Below are 23,937 nucleotides of genomic sequence, written 5' to 3' on the forward strand. Positions count from 1 at the left end.
AACCCATAGGGTCCGCACGCTTAAAGTTCGATGACGGTTATATTATGAGTTTATGTGTTTTGATGTACCGAAGGAGTCCGGAGTCCCGGATGAGATCGGGGACATGACGAGGAGTCTCGAAATGGTCAACACGTAAAGATCGATATATTGGACGACTATATTCGGATAGCGGAAAGGTTCCGACTGATTTGGGTATTTTCGGGAGTACCGGGGAGTTACAGGAATTCGTATTGGGCCTTAATGGGCCATATGGGAAAGGAAAGAAAGGCCTCAAAAGGGTGGCCGCACCCCTCCCCATGGGCTGGTCCGAAATGGACTAGGGAGGGGGGCGCCCCCTTCCTTCCTTCTCCTTTTCCTTTCCCTTTCCTTCCCTCCTACTCCTACTACTTGGAAGGGATCCTAGTTCTACTAGGAAAGAGGGAATCCTACTCCCGGTGGGAGTAGGACTCCCCTAGGGCGCGCCATAGAGAGGGCCGGCCCCTCCCCTCCTCCACTCCTTTATATACGTGGCCAGGGGGCACCCATAGACACAACAATAGATCCCTTGGATCTCTTAGCCATGTGCGGTGCCCCCCTCCATCATAATCCACCTCGGTCATATCGTAGTAGTGCTTAGGTGAAGCCCTGCGTCGGTAGAACATCATCATCGTCACCACGCCGTCGTGCTAACGAAACTCTCCCTCAAAGCTCGGCTGGATCAGAGTTCGAGGGACATCATCGAGTTGAACGTGTGTAGAACTGGGAGGTGCCGTGCGTCGGTACTTGATTGGTCGGATCGTGAAGACGTACGACTACATCAACCGCGTTGTGCTAACGCTTCCGCTTTCGGTCTACAAGGGTACATGGACAACACTCTCTCCTCTCGTTGCTATGCATCACCATGATCTTGCATGTGCGTAGGAAAATTTTGAAATTAGTACGTTTCCCAACAGGCCGCACCCCCTTGCTCCTTTATATATGGGGGCAGGGGCACCCCGTAGACACAACAATTGATCGTTTGTTCTTTTAGCCGTGTGCGGTGCCCCCCTCCACCATAGTCCACCTCGATATTACTGTAGCGGTGCTTAGGTGAAGCCCTGCGTCGGTAGAACATCAATATCATCACCATGTTGTCGTGCTGACGAAACTCTCCCTCAACACTCGGCTAGATCGGAGTTCGAGGGACATCATCAGGCTGAATGTGTGCTAAACTCGGAGGTGTCGTACGTTCGGTAATTGATCGGTCGGATCGTGAAGACATACGACTACATCAACCGTGTTGTGCTAACGCTTCCGCTTTCGGTCTACGAGGGTACGTGGACAACACTCTCCCCTCTCATTGCTATGCATCACCATGATCTTGCGTGTGCGTAGGATTTTTTTTGAAATTACTACATTCCCCAACACCTGTTATGTACGCAGTTATCCCAATGTGGTGCGTTACATGTATGACCTGAAAGGAGGTCCTTCGTGTAATACGGGGGAATCTCAAGAGATCGTGTTAAGTCGTCGAGCGGTTGACCAGCTCTCGCCGCATCATGACAGTCAGTTTTTCGGCTTTCTCTACTGAGGTGTTCGACCAGATGAACCGGAAACACAATCGTAGTAGTTCTCCTGTTACTACCCTAGCCGATAGAGCGAAACATAAGGTAGCAAGCACAGGAGCCGGGCAACCCAACTATTGACCCAAGACATGATTCAGAGCTGATGCATATAAGGCCGAACTCGCGACGCCAAAGTATGCTATGAAGCTGTTCGAACTTTGTTGGCAACTTATTTTGTTCCTATGTCAAGCCCTTGGCAAGGTATGTCGGGGTGTGTGTGTGAAACAACCAAAAGGAGCAAAATTCGGTTCTTTATAGAAAAGTGAATACCGGATACAGAGTATATTCACTAGAACCTAGGTGACATGCCAATTGTCATTTTATAAATGATAACGCCACAACCCCGGCTATTTGCCATGCCAGGGGTCGGCGGCTAAGGAAACAGGCACTTTACAAGCTCGAAAAATAGAGAGTGCGGTCTTCAAAAGGTTATTTTGGACCTCCTGTCGCACGTCTGCGCCGCCTTTCCTCAGTGGAGGGGCTCCTTAACGGGAGTAGCCTTTGGGTGAATTTATGAACCCAGACTCTGATACCGTCCATGAGATGACCAGCCTTTGTGCTACCTGTGGCAAAGGATGATGGAAAAGGAAGAGTAATTTAGAAAAAAGGGAAAAGGGAGTAGTTTATGGGAGTACTTGTAGATCTGTTCGTGTTATGCTTCCGCCGATGCCTAGGCTATTTGAAGTGCATAGTTATGTATGCGCGGTACAGATTTCGCAGGTATATGAGGCAGACAGCAGAAGCCGAACTACTAGTCCTGCTCCGAACTTGGTCGATCCTGTTAAATGGAGACTGATGGCTTAATGGACAACAAGGTATGCAGTTTAATGAGACCGCTTTGTACTTTGGCTGAGGGCACCGTAGTGTGATCCTCAGTCCGGAGAGAGTGTTTCTCCTGCTCCCCTATAGAGTTGTATGTCACGTATACCATGTTCACTGTTTTCACTTCAGGGGGAAATTGCTTCTGACCCCCGGTATTTCGTTGGTGACCCTCTTCGTCATCGCTATCGCCCGGCGGCTCCTTGCTTTGTGTTCGGCGTTGAGCTTGCCGACCTGCTTGAAGACCCAACATCTTCTGTTGGTATGGTTAGCTGGTTTGTCGGGGTGGCCATGAATCTGGCAGGGCCAGTCCAATATCTTGTCTAAATTGGATGGTCCATCTTTATTTGCCTTGAATGACTTCTTCCGTTGACCGGATTTGGGGCTGCTGAATCCGGCGTTGACCGTTGTGTCATGCATTCTTTCGTTATCACTGCGGCGCTTGTTTTTGCCGCGTCGTGGTTTACCATTGTTGTCCCGGACTTCGGAAGTGCCCGGATCACTGGCGTTGTTGCTTCTCCGAGCGAGCTAGTTGTCTTCTTCCATGCAAAAACGGGTCATCAGAGCGGTAAAGGCTGGCATGGATTTTGGTTTTTCTTGACCGAGGTGGCAAGCGAGCCACTTGTCCCGGACACTGTGCCTGAAGGCCGCTAGGGCTTCCGCGTTCGGATAGTCGATGATTTGGTTCTTTTTAACTGAGAACCTGGTCCAGAGCTTCCTGGCTGACTCTCCGGGTTGCTGGAGAATGTGACTTAAGTCATCGGCATCTGGTGGCTGGACATATGTACCTTGGAAGTTGTCGAGGAAAGACTCTTCCAAGTCCTCCCAGCTACCAATAGAATTTTTAGGCAGACTGTTTAGCTAGTGCCGAGCTGGCCCTTTGAGTTTTAAAGGGAGGTATTTGATGGCGTGGAGGTCATCTCCATGAGCCATATGAATGTGGAGAATAAAGTCCTCGATCCACACCGCGGGGTCAGTTGTTCCATCGTATGATTCAATATTTACGGGTTTAAACCCTTCTGGGAATTCATGATCCATTACTTCGTCAGTGAAGCAAAGAGGGTGTGCGGCGCCTCTCTATCGGGCCGCATCGTGACGTAGCTCCGACGAAGTCCGTCTGCAATGTTCGGCCCGTGCCTGACTAGGCTTGTCACATCCGAATAGATAGCCATCGACACGTGCCGATGTACGTCCTCGCGATCCATAGATCAATCTGGTATGCCCTGCTCTATTGTTTAGGTCCTGACGGAGGTCATATGTGTGACCACAAGCTGTTTTATAATGAGGTGGGGCGGGCTGGTGTTCATCTTGAGTTGCCGCTTTATCCCGACTGTGTGGTAGTCGGTCAGCCTCGTTGCGTGATGATGGTATGGGCTCCAGTGCCTCATCATCGAACTGAGGTAGCAATTTGCGCTTCGGATAACTTTTGGCTAGGCGCTTAAGGCCATATTCTTTGGCTGTCAGGACATCAGTCCACCTATCGTTTAACAGGTCTTGATCAACTTGAAGTTGCTGCTACTTCTTTTTCAGGCTTCCTGCGATGGCTATTAGCTGGCGCTTGAAGCGCTCCTGCTCGAGAGGTTCTTCAGGCATGATGAAATCCTCATTGCCGAGGCTCACCTCATCCTTGGAGAGCAGAATATAATTACTGTCCTCCGAGTCTTTGTTGATGGCCTGTTCGTCGGAGCTAACTGCCCATCTTCCCGTTCTTCTTGTTCAGGAGTTGTTTCAACGAGGTCTTCATTATCGTCGGCACCGTCAGGAGTATTATCTTCTCCTATGCCGGTATTGCTATCTTTTGCACGACGTGACTTAGAGCGGCGCCGCCAACGTCGGCGCTTAGGCCGTGTCCCAGGAGGTTTGTCCTCGCCTGGATCTTCTTTGTCGTCGTCGTTAGATTCTTTAGGCGTATCCACCATATATACGTCGTACGAAGAAGTGGCCATCCCGCGTCTGGTAAACGGCAGGTTTTGGCCATGCTCCTCGTCTGCATCGTCATCCATACCGTCGATGTCTTCGGAGCCGTAATCGAGCATGTCTGTTAAGTTTTCGACAGTGGCTATGAAGTGGGTGGTGGGTGGGGAGCGAAATTCCCTATCATCAGCTTCTAGTTCAAACCGGATACAGTTAGGTTGGCAATCCCCCTCTAAGGATAGATTTTTTTAATGAATTCAGCACATCGCCCAAGGGTGAGTGCCAGAAGATGTCCACGTCGCTGAATTCGGCGATCGATAACCGATCATGCTCGACATGCGTGGATGCACATAGTTCAAAACTTTTAACCGGAAACGAGCCCGAGGTTCCGGTGACACAGGCATTACCAGAGGTTAGGTCTGTGTGCGGCTCCAATGCCGTGGAGTCTGCGACTTCCATGGCGGGGTTAAGCTTCCTGTCCTCGGATGGCGCGACCTGCTCCGGATCTAAGGCCAGAGCGGTTACAGGTGCAATTTCCTGGGTATGGCCCGATGACAGATCTAAGTCATGTTCATCGAGGTGATGCGGAGTGATTGCCGTGGTATCGAATCCGTCAAATATCAAGTCTCCGCGGATATCCGCGACGTAGTTCAAGCTCCCGAATTTGACCTGATGGCCAGGGGTGTAGCTGTCGATCTGCTCCAGATGGCCAAGCAAGTTGGCCCGCAGTGCGAAGCCACCGAACACGAAGATCTGTCCAGGGAGGAAGATCTCCCCTTGGACAGCGCCATTGTAGATGATTGAAGGAGCCATCAAACCTTTTGAGGATGGCACAGTGGAACTCTCAATGAAAGCACCAATGTCGGTGTCAAAACCGGTGGACCTCGGGTAGGGGGTCCCGAACTGTGCATCTAAGGTCGATGGTAACAGGAAACATGGGACATGATGTTTACCCAGGTTCGGGCCCTCTCTGTGGAGGTAATACCCTACTTCCTGCTTGATTTATCTTGATGAATATGAGTATTACAAGAGTTGATCTACACGAGATCGAGATGGCTAAACCCTGACAGCCTAGCATGTATGACTATGGTAATGATTGTCGCCCTATCCGGACTAAGCCCTCCGATTTATATAGACATCGGAGGGGACAGGGTTGTACAAGGTCGGTTACAGAGAAAGGAATCTTCATATTGGGTCGCCAAGCTTGCCTTCCATGCCAAGGAGAGTCCCATCCGGATACAGGAGAGACTCTTCGGTCTTGTTTCTTCACAGCCCATTAGTCCGGCCCATGTCCAACAGGCCGGATGCCCAAGGACCCCTTAGTCCATGACTCCCTCACCCGGGTCTATTTTATATCATATAAGTTTCCGATCTACAATTCTAGTTTACTATTTATTTATTTTTGCAATCTTTACTTTTCAATCTATACAACAAAAATACCAAAAATATTTATCTTATTATCTTTACCAGATCTCACTTTCGTAAGTGACCGTGAAGGGGTTGACAACCCCTTTATCGCGTTGGTTGCAAGGTTCTTGATTGTTTGTGCGGGTACTAGGCGACTTGCATGTAGTCTCCTACTGGATTGATACCTTGGTTCTCAAAAACTGAGGGAAATACTTACGCTACTTTGCTGCATCACCTTTTCCTCTTCAAGGGAAAACCAACGCATGCTCAAGAGGTAGCAAGAAGGATTTCTGGCGCCGTTGTCGGGGAGATCTACGCTCAAGTCAAGACATACCAAGTACCCATCACAAACTCTTCTCCCTCGCATTACATTATTTGCCATTTGTCTCTCGTTTTGCTCTCCCCCACTTCACCTTTGCTGTTTTATTCGCCCCTTTTTCCGTTCGCTCCTTTTTCCGTTCGCCTCTTTTCGCATGCTTCTTGTGTGATTGTGTGTTGGATTGATTGTTTGTCACGATGGCTCAAGATAATACTAAATTATGTGACTTTTCCAATACCAACAACAATGATTTTATTAGCACTCCGATTACTCCTATTACCGATGATGAATCTTGTGAAATTAATGTTGCTTTGTTGAATCTTGTGATGAAAGATCAGTTTTTCTGGCCTTCCTAGTAAAGATGCCGCTACCCATCTAAACAACTTTGTTGATTTGTGTGATATGCAAAATAAGAAATATGTGGATAATGATATTGTTAAATTGAAGCTATTTCCGTTTTCTCTTAGAGATCGTGCTAAAACTTGGATCTCTTCTTTGCCTAAAAATAGTATCGATTCATGGAATAAGTGAAAAGATGCTTTTATCTCTAAGTATTTTCCTCCCGCTAAAATTATCTCCCTTAGGAACGATATTATGAATTTTAAGCAACTTGATCATGAGCATGTTGCACAAGCTTGGGAGAGGATGAAATTAATGATACGTAATTGCCCTACACATGGTTTGAATTTATAGGTGATTATACAAAAAAATTATGCCGGATTGAATTTTGTTTCTAGAAATCTTTTAGATTCGGCCGCGGGAGGCACCTTTATGGAAATCCCTTTAGGAGAAGCTACTAAACTCCTAGATAATATTATGATTAATTATTCTCAATGGCATACTGAAAGATCCACTAGTAAAAAGGTTCATGTGGTTGAAGAGATTAATGTTTAGAATGGAAAGATGGATGAATTTATGAAATTGTTTGCTAATAAGAGTGTTTCTTCTGATCCTAATGATATGCCTTTGTCCACTTTGATTGAGAGTAATAATGAATCTATGGATGTGAATTTTGTTGGTAGGAGCAATTTTAGTAACAACGCTTATAGGGGAAACTTTAACTCTAGGCCGTTCCCTAGTAATTCCTCTAATAATTATGGTAATTCCTACAACAACTCTTATGGAAATTTTAATAAGACACCCTCTAATTTTGAGACTAGTGTTAAAGAATTTATGATTTCGCAAAAGAATTTCAATGCTTTGATTAAAGAAAAAATGCTTAAAATTGATGAGTTGGCTAGGAACGTGGATAAAATTTCTCTTGATGTTGATTCTTTGAAACTTAGATCTATTCCACCTAAGCATGGTATCAATGAGTCTCTCAAGGCCATGAGAATTTCCATTGATGAGTGCAAAGAAAGAACCGCTAGGATGCGTGCTAAAAAAGATTCCTTTGTGAAAGCGTGTTCTCCTAGTTTTCATGATAATAATGATGTAGAGCTAAAAGTGATTTATGTATCTCCTATTAAATCTTTGTTTTCCAATATGAATCTTGATAAAGATGGGACTGGAGATGAGTCAACTTTAGTTAAAAGGCGTCCCAACGATTCGGAGTTTTTAGATCTTGATGCTAAAATTAATAAAAGTGGGGTTGAAGAGGTGAAAACTTTACATAGCAATGAACCCACTATTTTGGATTTCAAGGAATTTAATTATGATAATTGCTCTTTGATAGATTGTATTTACTTGTTGCAATCCGTGTTGAATTCTCCTCATGCTTATGATCAAAATAAGGCTTTTACTAAACATATCGTTTATGCTTTAATGCAATCTTATGAAGAAAAGCTTGAATTAGAAGTTTCTATCCCTAGAAAACTTTATGATGAGTGGGAACCTACTATTAAAATTAAGATCAAAGATCATGAATGCTATGCTTTATGTGATTTGGGTGCTAGTGTTTCCACAATTCCAAAAACTTTGTGTGATGTGTTACGTTTCCGCGAATTTGATGATTGTTCTTTAAATTTGCACCTTGCGGATTCCACCATTAAGAAACCTATGGGAAGAATTAAGGATGTTATTATTGTTGCAAATAGGAATTATGTGTCCGTAGATTTCATTGTTCTTGATATAGACTGCAATCCTACATGTCCTATTATTCTTGGTAGACCTTTCCTTAGAATGATTGGTGCAATTATTGACATGAAAGAAGGAAGTATTAGATTCCAATTTCCGTTAAGGAAAGGCATAAAACACTTTCCTAGAAATAAAATTAAATTATCTTATGAATCTATTATGAGAGCCACTTATGGATTGCATATCAAAGATGACAATACCTAGATCTATTCTTGCTTTTATGCCTAGCTAGGGGCGTTAAACGATAGCGCTTGTTGGGAGGCAACCCAATTTTGTTTTTGTTCCTTGCATTTTGTTCCTGTTTAGTAATAAATAAATCATCTATCCTCTGTTATGATTGTGTTTTTTATGTTTTAATTAGTATTTGTGCCAAGTAAAGTCTTTAGGATCTCCTTGGGTGATTGTTGTTTGATCTTACTGAAAAAAGCAGAAAGTATGCGCTCACGAGAATAAATTTCGTTTTTACCAGAGAGCGATAAAATACCAATTCAAACTGCAGTAGATCAATATACAAATTATTTATATCATCCTAATTTTTCCGAATTTTTGGAGTTACATAAATATTCGAAAACTCCAAATTGCTATAGACTATTCTGTTTTTGACAGATTCTGTATTTCGTGTGTTGTTTGCTTATTTTGATGAATCTATGGCTAGTATCGGGGGGTATGAACCATAGAGAAGTTGGAATATAGTAGGTTAAACACCAATATAAATAAAGAATGAGTTCATTACAGTACCTTAAAGTGGTGGTTTTTTCGTATACTAACGAAGCTCATGAGATTTTCTGTTGAGTTTTGTGATGTGAAGTTTTCATGTTTTTGTGTAAAGATTTGATGGATTTTGGAACAAGGAGTGGAAAGAGCATAATCTTGGGGGTGCCCAAGGCACTACAAGGTAAAATTCAAGGACAACCAAAAGCCTAAGCTTGGGGATGCCCCGGAAGGCATCCCCTCTTTCGTCTTCATCTATCGACAACTTTACTTGAGGCTATATTTTTATTCACCACATGATATGTGTTTTGCTTGGAGCGTCTTGTATGATTTGAGTCTTTTCTTTTTAGTTTACCACAATCATCTTTGTTGTACACACCTTTTGGGAGAGACACACATGAATCGGAATTTATTAGAATACTCTATGTGCTTCAGTTATATCTTTTGAGCTAGATAATTTTGCTCTAGTGCTTCACTTATATCTTTTTAGAGCACGGTGGTGGTTTTATTTTATAAATTTTTTTGATCTCTCATGCTTCACTTATATTATTTTGAGAGTCTTTTAGAACGGCATGGTAATTTGCTTTGGTTATGAAATTAGTGCTAATTTGATAGACATCCAAGATGGGTATAATAAAAACTTTCATATAGAGTGCATTGAATACTATGATAAGTTTGATACTTGATGATTGTTTTGAAATATGAAGATGGTGATATTAGAGTCATGCTTATTGAGTATTTGTGAATTTTATAAATACTTGTATTGAGGTTTGCAAGTCCCATAGCATGCACGTATGGTAACCGTTGTATAGCAAATTTGAAGCATGAGGTGTTTCTTTGATTGTCCTCCCTATGAGTGGCGGTCGGGGACGAGGGATGGTATTTTCTTACCAATCTATCCCCCTAGGAGCATGTGTAGTGCTTAGTTTTTGATGACTTGTAGATTTTTGCAATAAGTATGTGAGTTCTTTATGACTAATGTTGAGTCCATGGATTATACGCACTCTCACCCTTCCATCATTGCTAGCCTCTTCGGTACCGTGCATTGCCCTTTCTCACCTCGAGAGTTAGTGCAAATTTCTCCGATGCATCCAAACCCTGTGATATGATACGCTCTATCACACATAAGCCTCCTTATATATTCCTCAAAACAGCCACCATACCTACCTATTATGGCATTTCCATAGCCATTCCGAGATATATTGCCATGCAACTTTTCACCATTCCATTTATCATGACACGCTTCATCATTGTCATATTGCCTTGCATGATCATGTAGTTGACATCGTATTTTTGGCAAAGCCACTGCACATAATTTTCTATACATGTCACTCTTGAACCATTGCACATCCCGGTACATCGCTGGAGGCACTCATATAGTCATATTTTGTTCTAGTATCGAGTTGTAATTTTTGAGTTATAAATAAATAGAAGTGTGATGATCATCATTATTAGAGCATTCCCGTGTGAGGAAATAAAAAAAGAGAATGCAAAAAAAAGAAGGCCCAAAAATGATTGAAAAAGAGAGAAGGGACAATGTTACTATCATTTTTCCACACTTGTGCTTCAAAGTAGCACCATGGTCTTCATGATAGAGAGTCTCTTATTTTGTCACTTTCATATACTAGTGGGAATTTTCATTATAGAACTTGGCTTGTATATTCCAACAATGGGCTTCCTCAAAATGCCCTAGGTCTTCGTGAGCAAGCAAGTTGGATGCACACCCAATTAGTTTCTTTTGTTGAGATTTCATACATTTATAGCTCTAGTGCATCCGTTGCATGGCAATCCCTACTCCTTGCATTGACATCAATTGATGGGCATCTCCATAGCCCGTTGATTAGCCGCGTCGATGTGAGACTTTCTCCTTTTTTGTCTTCTCCACAGAACCTCCATCATCATATTCTATTCCACCTATAGTGCTATGTCCATAGCTCGCGCTCATGTATTGCGTGAAAGTTGAAAAAGTTTGAGAATACTGAAGTATGAAACAATTGGTTGGCTTGTCATTGGGGTTGTGCATGATAGGAGCATTTTGTGTGACGAAAATGAAGCATGGCCAAACTATATGATTCTGTAGGGATGAGCTTTCTTTGGCTATGTTCTTTTGAGAAGACATAATTGTTTGGTTAGTATGCTGGAAGTATTATTATTTTTATGTCAATATTAAACTCTTGTCTTGAATCTTTCAGATCTGAATATTTATGCCACACTAATGAAAATTACATTGAAATTATGTTAGGAAGCATTCCACATCAAAAATTCTATTTTTTATCATTTACCTACTCTAGGACGAGCATGAATTAAGCTCGGGGATGCTGATACGTCTCCAATGTATCTATAATTTTTTATTGTTCCATACTATTATATTATCTGTTTTGGATGTTTAATGGGCTTTATTATGCACTTTTATATTATTTTTGGGACTAACCTATTAACCGAAGGCCCAGTGCCAGTTGCTGTTTTTTTGCCTATTTTCAGTGTTTCGCAGAAAATGAATATCAAATGGAATCCAAACGAAGAAACTTTCGGGAACGTGATTTTTGGAACAAACGTGAATCCAAAGGACTTGGAGTGGAACGTCAGAGCAACCAACAAGGAAGCCACGAGGCAGGGAGGCGCGCTACCCCCCTGGGCGTGCCCTCCTTTCCTCGTGGCCCCCTCGTTGCTCCACCGACCTAATTCTTCCTCCTATATTATACCTACGTACCCTGAAAACCATCAGAGCACCACAAAACCCTATTTCCACCGCTGCAACTCTCTGTACCCATGAGATCCCATCTTGGGGGCCTTTTCCGGCGCTCCGCCGGAGGGGGCATTTGATCACGGAGGGGCTTCTACATCAACACCATAGCCTCTCCGATGATGTGTGAGTAGTTACCTCAGACCTTCGGGTCCATAGTTATTAGCTAGATGGCTTATTCTCTCTCTTTGATCTTCAATACAAAGTTCTCCTTGATGTTCTTGGAGATCTATTCGATGTAATATTCTTTTGCGGTGTGTTTGCCGAGATCTGATGAATTGTGGATTTATGATTAAGTTTATCTATGAACAATATTTGGTTCTTCTCTGAATTCCTATATGTATGATTTGATATCTTTGCAAGTCTCTTTGAATTATCGGTTTAGTTTGGCCTAATAGATTGATCTTTCTTGCAATGTGAGAAGTGCTTAGCTTTGGGTTCAATCTTGCGGTGTCCTTTCCCAGTGACAGTAGGGGCAGCAAGGCACATATTGTATTTTTGCCATCGAGGATAAAAAGAAGGGGTTTATATCATATTGCTTGAGTTTATCCCTCTACATCATGTCATCTTGCCTAAAGCATTACTCTGTTCTTATGAACTTAATACTCTAGATGCATGCTGGATAGCGGTTGATGTGTGGAGTAATAGTAGTAGATGCAGAATCGCTTCGGTCTACTTAACATGGATGTGATGCCTATATTTCATAATCATGCCTAGATATTCTCATAACTATGCGCTTTTCTATCAATTGCTCGGCAGTAATTTGTTCACCCACCGTAATACTTGCTATCATGAGAGAAGCCACTAGTGAAACCTATGCCCCCCGGGTCTATTTTATATCATATAAGTTTCAGATCTACAATTCTAGTTTATTATTTAATTTATTTTGCAATCTTTACTTTTCAATCTATACAAAAAAATACCAAAAATATTTATCTTATTATCTTTATCAGATCTCACTTTCGTAAGTGACCGTGAAGGGATTGACAACCCCTTTATCGCGTTGGTTGCGAGGTTCTTGATTGTTTGTGCAGGTACTAGGCAACTTGCGTGTAGTCTCCTACTGGATTGATACCTTGGTTCTCAAAAATTGAGGGAAATACTTACGCTACTTTGCTGCATCACCCTCTCCTCTTCAAGGGAAAACCAACGCATGCTCAAGAGGTAGCACCCCTCCACCATTTACTCCTCCGGTCATATTGTCGTAGTGCTTAGGCGAAGCCCTGCGCGTATCACATCGCCATCACCATCACCACGCCGTCGTGCTGACAAAACTCTCCCCCGACACTTTGCTGGATCAAGAGTTCGAGGGACGTCATCGAGCTGAACGTGTGCAGAACTCAGAGGTGTCATACGTTCGGTGCTTGATCCGTTGAATCGAGAAGACGTTCAACTACATCAACCGCGTTATGCTGACGCTTCCGCTTTCCGTCTATGAGGGTACGTGGACACACTCTCCCCCTCTCGTTGCTATGCATTGTAGGAGATATGCCCTAGAGGCAATAATAAATGCTATTACTTATCTCCATGTTCATAATTATGTTTATGTTCCATGCTATAAATGCTATGGTTCTCGAGTCTGCAATAACCCGAGGCTCGGAGGAAGACTCATATGCACGTGTGGAATAATAAATGGTAAGCAGTATTCCTAGTCTGGCCTCTAAGACTAGCTCAAGTGTTGCATGATGATTCTGTTTTCCTGGTCATGGGCATGTCTATGCCAGCAACTTTGAGGGCACAATGTTAAGAGAACATTTGTGTTGAATCGACCCGGATTGATGTTATGCTATGAGATTCATTCATCACAAGTTAATCATAGATAACATAGAGATGGTTAACGTTTGCATAATTCCTTAGACCATGAGAGTATCGAGTTTCTTCATACTTGCTTCATGAACTTTGGGGTTTGTTAAACATCATCCGTAAATGGGTGGCTATTACGGGGGCTTACGGGTTCATGGAAAAGTGTGTCAAGTAACTTGATAGCTCAAGATTGGGATTTGCTCCTCCGACGATGGAGAGATATTCTCGGGCCCTCTCGGTGTTACGATATCCATCATCATCTGGCCAGACACAGTGTGATTTGATCACAGGGATGCCGCAACACGGAAACGAGAAAAGAGAACAAAACCGGTAACGAGGTAACTAGCATAGTGGACAAGTCGTTGATCCACGGGGATGCAAGTAAATCTCACCTCGGGTATTTGTAACATATCACGAAGCAACAGGAATAGCACACGGCAACTGGAGGTTCACTCGAATATTCATTCGTGTGGGTATAGGGGTCAATATGGGTGTCCACGGCTCCGATGTTGATCATTGATCGGAAGGGGTTCCAGGTCATGTCTATACTTCACCGAACCTATAGGGTCACACGCTTAAGGGTCATCTATCTGCTGAATACTAGACAGGGAGTCTGAGAGAAAGTCACCGGAAAAGTTTCGGAGACAACGGAAGAGTTCCGGAGAGAGAACACCGAAAGAGTTTCGGTAAAACCGAAAAGTTGTTTCGGAATATATTATTAGGTCAAAATGGTTTTGGCACTCGCCTAGAAATTCTTAGAGGGCCCCAGAATTGGTCTGGGAACTTTTGGGAATTTTCGGAGAGAAAAACCGAAAATGTTCCGGAGCTGCCGTAACCGCCGTTGTTGCTTTTCGCTGATAAAAATCACCACACCGGAAATGTTTCGGATCATGCCCAGAAGAATTTTAGAGGGTGCCAGAAATGTATTGGGACCTTCTGAAAATTTTCAGAAAAAATGTTTCGTGGAAAACATCTTGTCTCAGCACGAGGGGACAAGATCCCACGAATCGGGGGTTACATGTTTGGTGGCTTTTTGTCTAGGGAGCACCCATGTTTCTAGGAGACATGTTGGTGGCTTGTCCCCCCCCCCCCCAATGGGAGGGGGCAAGGTTGTGGCTGGCCAAGGGGGTGCCTCCATGGTGTCCCCTTGGTGCCCCACTTGAGTTACCATTTCATCCTTCATGTGGGACATGTAGCATGGGTGTTTTGGTATTTCCTCCACCACCCCACCCCTTGCCTTGGCCTATAAAAGGAGGAGAAGAGGCTGCCATTCTCCTCATCCCTTCTCACATACAAGTGCCATGTAATGATCTGGCTTCTCTCTCCCTCCCCGCAAAATAGTTTCATAGAGCCGAAAGGCTGTCTGGGTTCCGGCAGGAACTAGTTCTGGACGGCGAAGCCCTGTCCGATAGACGACACCGTATGTGTGCAACACTGTAGAGAGATCATAGTTTCGGTCTTAGTTCGTGAGTGCCTCCCGGAGGGCTGTCCGTGTGTCCGTCTGAGTTTCGAAGGTCCTCCCGAACGGCTGTCCGAGTGACCGTTTGAGTATCGAAGGTCCTCCCGAAGGGCTGTCCGCGACACCGTCCGGGGGCTATTCGACCGCCTCCCAGAGGGCTGTTTGAGGAGAAGATGAGGGTATACATCCTCGCGGTTGGTAGGTTGTAAATCCTAGTTGCGGGGATCTGCACCGCCGATCGTCATCGACTCTACTTCCCGCTGCGCTACGAGTCGGTAACGAAAAAGATCAAACCATGTATGCAGTCTCCATAGTGGTCCTGGGCTGGTGCGTAGGTCGGTAATTTTTTGTTTTCTGTTGTGTTACCCTATAGTGGCATCAAGAGCCGTGCTATGCGTAGATGCAGGTTTCGATCTAGAATACATGGAGATGTGTGGGTATTGCATAATATAATTGGGTAGTAGATGAGATCTATTACGAAAAATTATTTATGCGGGTGACAGATGAAATCTGTTACCCGACGTTCTTGTTGCTTCCCTAGAATTTGCGTTTGCTCAATCTCGAGACAGCATGGTGGAATTTGACAAAGTTCTGGCAATCCGTGATCCTGATTGATCATGGAAGTGCTATCAGTTCTTTGGGTTCTGCCGTAGTCAAAAGAAAGATGAAATTCGCAGATGAAAGGGCATTGCAGATATGATCTGCACGGGGGTCATGCATATGACGAAGTTTAGTATGGGGCTCGATATTTAATTATCTCGTGTTTCATACACCCCGAGATGTTAATCTAGCAACTTGAATAATCATACTTGATGATAAAACGTTGGTAGCTGCGGTTTAAGTCAAAACCTTAGAAGCCACGTAAAATAAAATTTTGCATAAACCGATTAGAGGCGTCTAACTTGGTTTTGCAGGATGTGCATGTGATGTGGTATAGCAATGCTCATATTCAATTTTATTATGTATGAGATGACTATATGATGTAATTAACATGACCTGCATGTCATGATTCGGCATGATGGTTGGAGCCATATGATTGTCACTTTAATGACCTGCGTGTAAACCTTAAGTAATGCACTTATTTTATTAGCCATAGAGATAGCAATATTATCTAGTGCATCGACAAGGTGGTGGCAATCTTCGTGAAGGTGAACACCGACGCGAATGCCGAAGACAAAGAAATGAAAGACTTCTCCATCAGAAAGGGCTATACCATATCATGCTATTATGAATTGCCTGAGATGTTTATCCCTTATGATGCACCGTTCTTGATTGCGCGGTAATCGCTTTTTATTAGGGTGATCTCTCACTAAAATATCAAGTAGTTAGTGTTCTCCCAAGTGTAGCACCATCACAACACCTATCTTTTCGGGGTGCGCCATGGATGCATGGGTACGAACGATTAGAGAAGTGTGAGGCGGGTGAGGTCAGACCTCGCAGCAAGATCACTTGGTTGTCTTGACGTTCATGGCAGGATCGTCCTGAGCTCGGAACACACACATCGAAAGATGAGCAAGAGTCACATAGAGATGTGATCGACAAGTTGGCCTACCGATTAAAATTCCCGTTACAAGATGATGATTCTATGGCGATGAATTGAAGTCTGGATCTTGTATCACTCAAAATTAATTATGAGAGATATTGATTTGAGTGGGAGCGCACTGTTGAATTAACATGTTTAATTCTCAGTGCAATTAATTATGAACACTGTCTAAGTGTTTCTTGCAAAATAGTTGTAGAATAATGGCTCGCGTTTCCACCTTCCCTGTTAAAATTGAATAGCTGTTAAATATCTGGTTAAAACTTTACGATTGGTAACGTAATGTGAGGATTGTCCTCAAAAGTGCCGAGAAGGACTTTGTCCTATCGCATGCTTTCCGTATCCTCCCGCTAATGCTATGGATCATGTGACTCTCGTCCTTCGATCCAAAAGCTAGAATTCTGTTACGGTCAAGTGGAATATGTTTGCTTCCATGAAACCCAAACTTCGAAAGTTGGGATAGTTATATGATATTCATGGAACTGAAAATTATTTTCAGATACAAACAAAGCAATGTTTGTTTGCAAGTATTAGTAAAAGTGTTTACTATGCATTTGACTGTTGGGAAAGGGATCCAGAAGAACGCCTGTCATATAATGAAAGGTGAATAAAACAACAACTTAAAGAGAAAGGAAGTGTCCAAAGGGTGTTAGTATGACTTACACGCCTAGGAAGTCTGGGGCTAACGCCACTCTTAAGTTGGGTGCTTCTTTTGCGAGTAGGAGAAATACTAAAACATAAACTGTTAGAAGTATAAAGGCAGAAAGAAAGATGACTGGAATATCCAGCTCATGTATGAATGTCATACAAGTTTTTGATGTATAGTAGGCTGGTCAAAGATATAGTTCTTGGGAATTATGGTTAAACATGTTAATCACTAATTCTTGGGTATTGTGAGTTAATCACAAAGATACCCGCTCGACTGCATTCTGTTGCGAATCAATGTAAGAGCTACTATGGCCTAAAAAGACTAGCCAGAAATGAGGTTAAGGTATACACAGGGACATAGTAAATGTTACTATACCTTTCATCGGTGTATTGCCTTCTGTATTTATTTTCATAATTCATTTAGAGTTTTACAAACTCTAGCCCATTGCATAAGGTATCTTGCAAGAAGGTTGTTCATAAGAGAACTTTTTATGTTCGGTGTTATGAATAACACAAGGGCCATACTTTCATTATGAATGAGATGTATGTTATGAATATTGATAATAATACAATACCTCTGGGTTTACTTTCATAATTCATCTTAAGTTTCATACACTCTAGCTCATTGCACAATGTTTGTTGCAAAAGAGTTATTCATAAAACCAACAATTGTTGTTAAGTATTATAAATAACATGAAGGGTAATGCTTCCATCCAAGATGGGATATATATTATGAATATTGATGGTAATATGATACATCTATAACGCAGACGCTAAATGTTGCGAGACTATAAGAATACAACACTATAAGAGTCGCTATAGGTGCGAACGCTCGTGTTGTCCACGTGGCGCCAGGAACAGTGCTTGGTGGAAAAACTCGTTCCAGATTGGCCCATTGAATTACAGGAGAGAGAGAGAAGAGGGCCTCACATTTGCTTCTGATTCCACGCAACTTCCCATCTCTCTCGTTCTTTCCACCGCCACCGCCGCTAGGGTTGCCGCCGCCGCTGCCAACGCCGCCCCAAGCCGTATTCGCCTCGACGGGTCTCAACCTGCCAGGCGGAGCGACCCCCCGATGCCGGTGCTCGAGGGCGAGGGAAGCTTCTAGAAGGGGGCTGAGGAGGCGTGGTTAGGCCATTAGGGTCTGACTGGTGTTGGGAGGCGGGGCCGGATTGGGGGAGGTTTCGAGGGAGGAGGGGACGCGGATGAGGGCCGCTGCAACGTCGGGGACATCTTGCCGGGGACCATTGTGTGGGTGCGGCGAAGGAACGGCTACTGGTGGCTCCGACGGGATCTTGGGCCAAGGCGAGTTGCCGCCATCGCTGATCATGTCTCCCAGGTCTGGCACGCCGGACAAGCTTCTCGGCCACGAGGACGCCAGCATGTAAGTCTCCACTCCTGTGTTTTCCCTTTTGGTTTTGTTCTAAAGCAGACGAACTGTTCCGATTAGCCGCTGTTTCTGATGCTTTTTGCTACGCTTGAGTTTGGAATTGGAACCTGCGCTTCGTGTCGGGAGCTCGCCCTTCGGGAGACCAATCCTTGCCTACAATCTTGTTGTCCTTGTCCTTCGCCCAGAGTTTTGGGCACAACAGCAGCACCCATCCTCATAGTGGTACTCATTGTTTGGTCTTGTTTGTCAGGTCCTCGCTCGCTTCACAATCCATACAGGAGGGGGACTGCATACTATAAGTGCCTCAAAATGTTTTCTGTACCTAATCCTAATCCTAAGCCATCCCTTTTTTGAAGAATATCCTGCTATTTTCCTCTCTAAGATGCAGTATCCTACTAATTTTGATGGTTTGTTAAATAATTTTCTTGTATACAGGTTGCGGCTGATCTAGAGATGGTCTCCACAAGAAAAAATTGGACCAGTTGACCTTCCACGGGCATGCATATCATGATATAATCAAGAGCCACAAATTTTAGTTTTGCCTTTTTCACATAGCTTTTAAAGATAAACGAGGATCTGCCTGATGCAGATGGCACATGACAGGTACTTCCTTTTGAGTGCTCTTACTATGTACTCCCTCTGTTCGGAATAATGGACATGGTTTTACTTCAAATAACTGAAGTAATAATACACTATAATAATTTCTAGGATTCTGAATATGACTGTAATTATTTCATTCACCTTTTTATTTTGCGGGTATTATACCCTGGGAGTTCATTTGTTCTGTGTTTCTTACCAGATTCTGATTAATTAACTAGCGCGAAGGATTGTGGTGAATTAGTCGGCCACCAGTGAAGCCTAGCAGGTAGGCGAGTTGATGAGTGAACCTGTTCAATTTTGATTATGCCATTGATATCAAAATCTTGCATGAGTTTTTTTTTATTGTTTGGTGACTAAGCCTATGTTGGTTAATATGAATTTGAATTGTACTCTAGATCAAGTGATTCTCTGATATAGTAACTCATTTCTAAAAAAAATCGCCCATTCTGATTTAAAAACGAAGCAGTAAGAAATCGGTTGTGATGTTTCAAGCAGGAAAAAACTAAATGTAGACCATTTCATCAGAATTTGTACAAGAAGGCGGGGATGAGCGTATGGCAGCAAGGGAGGCGGCTCGGCTCGGACCGGCCATGGCGCTAGCGCTTCTGATTCCCCACCGGCCTCCTTAGTCCCCTAGCCACAACCGGCTCCAATCCCTCGTCTGCTATGGTGCTGTGGGAGGAAGAGGAAGAGTAGGCATGCTTTCTGCTGCATCCAGCATCCACACGTCAGATTGACGAGCCTAAACTCTGGGTGAGCTCCTTCACGACCATTTTGTTTACTTTACTGAGTAGAGAGAACTCAGGCAGAGTTGTGGCATTTATTTATGTTTCAGTTTACATTTAGATTCAGATTTAGATTGGAGAATAGCTCGAACTCAAGCAGAGTTGTTTTTGTTAATTTTCCAGTTTACATTCAGATTGATTTTGTTTTCTGAACTCGATTTAATTTGTGTCTACTCTGTATCCTCCTGATTTCTATACACGGTTGATTTCTGCATTTGGGTTGGTTATACTGTGATCACCAGGTTATGAAAATCTGTATTTTAAAAAAAAACATGATCTTGGTTTATTTCAGGCTTTGAGAAGGCTTCAATTTTCAGAAACTGTTGCCCAGAGAGATGTCGATGAAGCACTACGCCTGTTGCAGATGTCAAAGTACTTGATCTACTTTGATGACCGCCAGCGGTCTAGCCTTGAGGTGATCTCTGACATATACTCCATCCTGAGAGATGAAGCAGCAAGGACTAGCAACATGGATGTCAAATTTGGTCTTTCTCTTAACCTTATCTCCAGAAAGTTATAATCTCTACCTATGGCTACATTAATTAGTCCATTGCTGGGCATTGATTGCTAACAGAAATTCTCTCCTGCTCCAATGTTTGTGAGAATAGGAGTGCACTGAGGCTCAGCTGAAGGAATGCCCGGAGGAGTATGCATCCTTGAACGTGTGGCAGATCCACCCAAGCACATTTGACATACAGTTCTGCGACGCCTGATCCAGGAACAAACATTCCATCATAATCAGACGATTGTGATGCATGATTAGGGCGTCTAATGCCATTGTTTGGGATCTATTAAGTTTGAAGGACCTTAGTGATAGCACATGCAGATTGATTACAGTTCTACAGATTTTTATGCATAAATGGAAGTACAGTGGTAGACCTGAGAAGGTTTGAACATTTATTTCATAATTGGGGAATCAATTGTTGACCAAGTTGCTCCATTCTAATTCCTGCTGATAATTTTATTCTTCTTACTCCCTTTTTTGGGTGTTGTTAATGATGTTGGTTGTTTGCATATTGTCTAAAGATATAATCCTCACTAAGTAATTATTTCTGTAAGTTGCAAATAGAAATGTAGCACTAAAACGATAAGGTTGTATTAACTTCCTCTTTCTTTTCTTTTCATCTGCTTTTGATTCATATTTCGGTTATTTGCTGTTACTAATGATAAGATTTTTTTGTGTGCGTAGTTCATTGACTCCTTATTACAATGAGCATGTCCTTCTTTCCATAAAAGAGCTTGAGGAGGTAAATGAAGATGGTGTTTCCACTCTGTTCTACCTACAAAAATTTACCCAGGTCGAGGGAAGAGGAAGAACATTTTCTCTTTGACCAGTCACGAATAACAATGTATATTCTGAAGAAACCTGTCATTTACTGTCTGTCTATGCTTGTGTATGCAGATGAAGGGATGAGGTAAATGAAGATGGTGTTTCCACTCTGTTCTACCTACAGAAAGTTTACCCCAGTTGAGGGAAGAGGAAGAACATTTTCTCTTTAAGCAGTCACAAATAACAAATTATATTCTGAAGCAACCTGGCATTTACTGTGTGTGCCTATGCTTATGTATGCAGATGAATGAGCTTCCAAGCAAGGGTTCATTGGGAGTAAGAACTTAAAGAAAATGAAGAACCACTGAAGGAAGAGCTTCGCCCATGAGCTTTGGATAAAGAGGTCAAACGGTAATTTGAACGGCTACTATTGATTAACACTATTTTGTTGATTTAAGCTACACATATCACCCAATAATGCTTAATCATGTGATTAATCTGAAAACGTATGAGGTTCACCTATGTGTTATCATGCCAGCAATTTGGAAATGACAAGTGTTCTGGTCATTCTAATGCCCATGTAAGTGTAGCTCTTCTAATCTTATTAGATTTGCGACATGCTCCATTTCTGTTCAATAATTGAGCACACAATGCTCTTAAGCTTACTTAAATTGAGAAGGAAGCTTAAGATGTAGCTTCCACACCTGTCTTGATGTAGTTAAAGATGTAGCTTCCACACCCGTCTTGGTGTAGTTAAAACTTAAAACGAATGTAAGGGAAATTCAGGGATGTAGTTTGCTCTGCTTCATTCTATTTTTTGTTCAACTTTAACAAATGATTCCTGATAAAATATTCCCTCTTTAATATTTATCTTTATCATTCTGGCTGATTTCTGCTGACACTGACAACCTCCAATTGCAGTACATATCCAGAGTCTTTTAACTTCTCTTTTTAGCTTTTGGTTTTCAATTCTGTTACATATGAATGATGGATTTTTCCTTTATATTTGTTGTTTAAGAAAAGCTAATAACTACTCATATTATTATGATTGTTGATTTTCCATTCAATACAAATCCTTTTAGGCAATTTAAATCTCAGCGAATGTGGTATTTCACTAAACATGCGCTCAGATTCTTCCAAGTTAATAGTATGAATTCGATTGGATGGGACCACCAGAAAATATTTTACTTGTAGTTCCCATTGCTGCAGATATTGGTTCTTCCTAAATTTATTCATTAGGTAGTCAATGCTTTTCTTATTACTACATTTTGCACATAGCCAGATTCTTTAATAGCCACCATAGTACTTATTAAGTTATTTGTTCTATTTCAGGCAATAAGAGCATACCTCCTGTGTTGCAATGTTCAAACCAGAATTAGGCATGATTTTGGGATTGTCCAGTGAAACTTTTCAGTTCTACCATGTATATTCTTGGTGCTTGGATTTAGTATTAGACCTGGAGATTCTACATAAATACAAATAATGTGTGGATTTTCCTGTTGAAACTGCTTCTGTGTAATAATATTTCTGGAATGACATTGTCAGTACTACATTTTTGCTGGTCTTGTAACGAATGAAAAGTGCGGCCACCCACCTGGCATCGTACATGCACGCCTCTCAGAGATATGCAGTGTCACTTTCGTTCCCTATTTCAGCAAGTGTAATAGATGAGGAAAACTAACGCTCATTTGGACTAAATAAACACGTTAGCAACTACATCAACATGATTAGTGTGCAGAGTCACGCCCAGGAGGCGCGTCAAGGGCGCGCCCCAGCCACTAGTACCACACATGTGTGGCACTGCATTTGGCCACATTGGAGAAACCCGCATGGAAAAATTCCATTATGATGGATTTTGAAGTCGTTTGATTTTGAATCATCTGACACTTGCAACTTTCCTCTGAAAAGTGAAGTGACCGAAATACCGTTCACAGGCCATAAGGAACGAGCAACAAACTTATTGGTGATCATACATTTTGATGTGTGTAGTTCAATAAATGTTGTTGCAAGTGGTGGATTTATTTATCTTCAGAAATGACTCAAGTAGATATATGGATATTTACTTGATGAGACGTAAGTCTGGATCTTTTGAAATCATTCGAAAAGTTTTCAAAAATGAAGTAGAAGTTATTGTAACAAGAAAATTATGTTTCTGCAATTTGATTGCACAAAGGAATATTTGTGTTACATGTTTGGCGAATGTCTGATGAGTTGTGAAAGGGGTTTCATAACTTGCACCTCCCGGAACACCACTTCAAGTGGAAAGTCTGTGGAGATGTAATCTAACCATTTATGACATGGTAAGGTTAAAGATGACATAAATAAATTTGCCATTATCCCTTTTAAAGTGATGCTTTAGAGACTGCGGCTTTTACACTGAAAAGAGCTACATCGGGTCTGTTGAAATGAAGCCATGGTATGGTACACCCAACCATGTTATATATTTTCTTACCATTTGGAATATGGGGCTTGTGTAAAAGGTTACAAACCTAATCCAAATCAGACAAGTGCTACTTTGTAGGTTATACCAAAATGTTGGGTATTCCTCCCTCACTATACCAAGGCAAATAGTTTTGCCGCGAAACGGTGTGATTTTAAAGAGAATGGTTCTTTCAAAAAGGTGAGTGGGAGAATAGTGCAACTCAATGAGATAAACAGTATCTTCGTCATCAGATCAAAGGAAAGAGACCTTGGAAGTAATTCCAGAGTTTCCTACTGCGACTGATACGGAAGTCTCTACAATAAAATGTATGAACTTTAGTCAAACTTGCAGCTGAACAACGTAGGCAAGGCTCGTGCAAACCTCTCAGGTGCGCAAACAAGATATTGTTGTTATACAACATTATACCTACGATACACAAGGAAGCATT

At 42.4% G+C, this 23,937-nt stretch overlaps 1 long non-coding RNA gene across 9 annotated transcripts; it reads left to right on the forward strand.

Annotated features, from left to right (window-relative positions):
* Positions 1–17,935: 17,935 nt before the first annotated feature.
* LOC123148003 (uncharacterized) lies at positions 17,936–22,614 on the forward strand. Of its 9 annotated transcripts, none has more exons than XR_006473579.1 (8): positions 17,936–18,406; positions 18,663–18,730; positions 18,848–19,015; positions 19,212–19,277; positions 19,508–19,765; positions 20,090–20,684; positions 20,987–21,095; positions 21,200–22,614. It is a non-coding gene; the product is annotated as an uncharacterized lncRNA (long non-coding RNA). The 9 variants fall into 9 exon arrangements; XR_006473580.1 differs by having other exon boundaries at positions 20,090–20,310; positions 20,406–21,095; XR_006473576.1 differs by having other exon boundaries at positions 17,937–18,406; positions 20,090–21,095; positions 21,200–21,647; positions 22,400–22,614.
* The last annotated feature ends 1,323 nt before the right edge of the window (positions 22,615–23,937 follow it).

This window comes from Triticum aestivum, chromosome 7A, assembly GCF_018294505.1.
Source record: "Triticum aestivum cultivar Chinese Spring chromosome 7A, IWGSC CS RefSeq v2.1, whole genome shotgun sequence".
Classification (NCBI taxonomy): Eukaryota; Viridiplantae; Streptophyta; class Magnoliopsida; order Poales; family Poaceae; genus Triticum; species Triticum aestivum.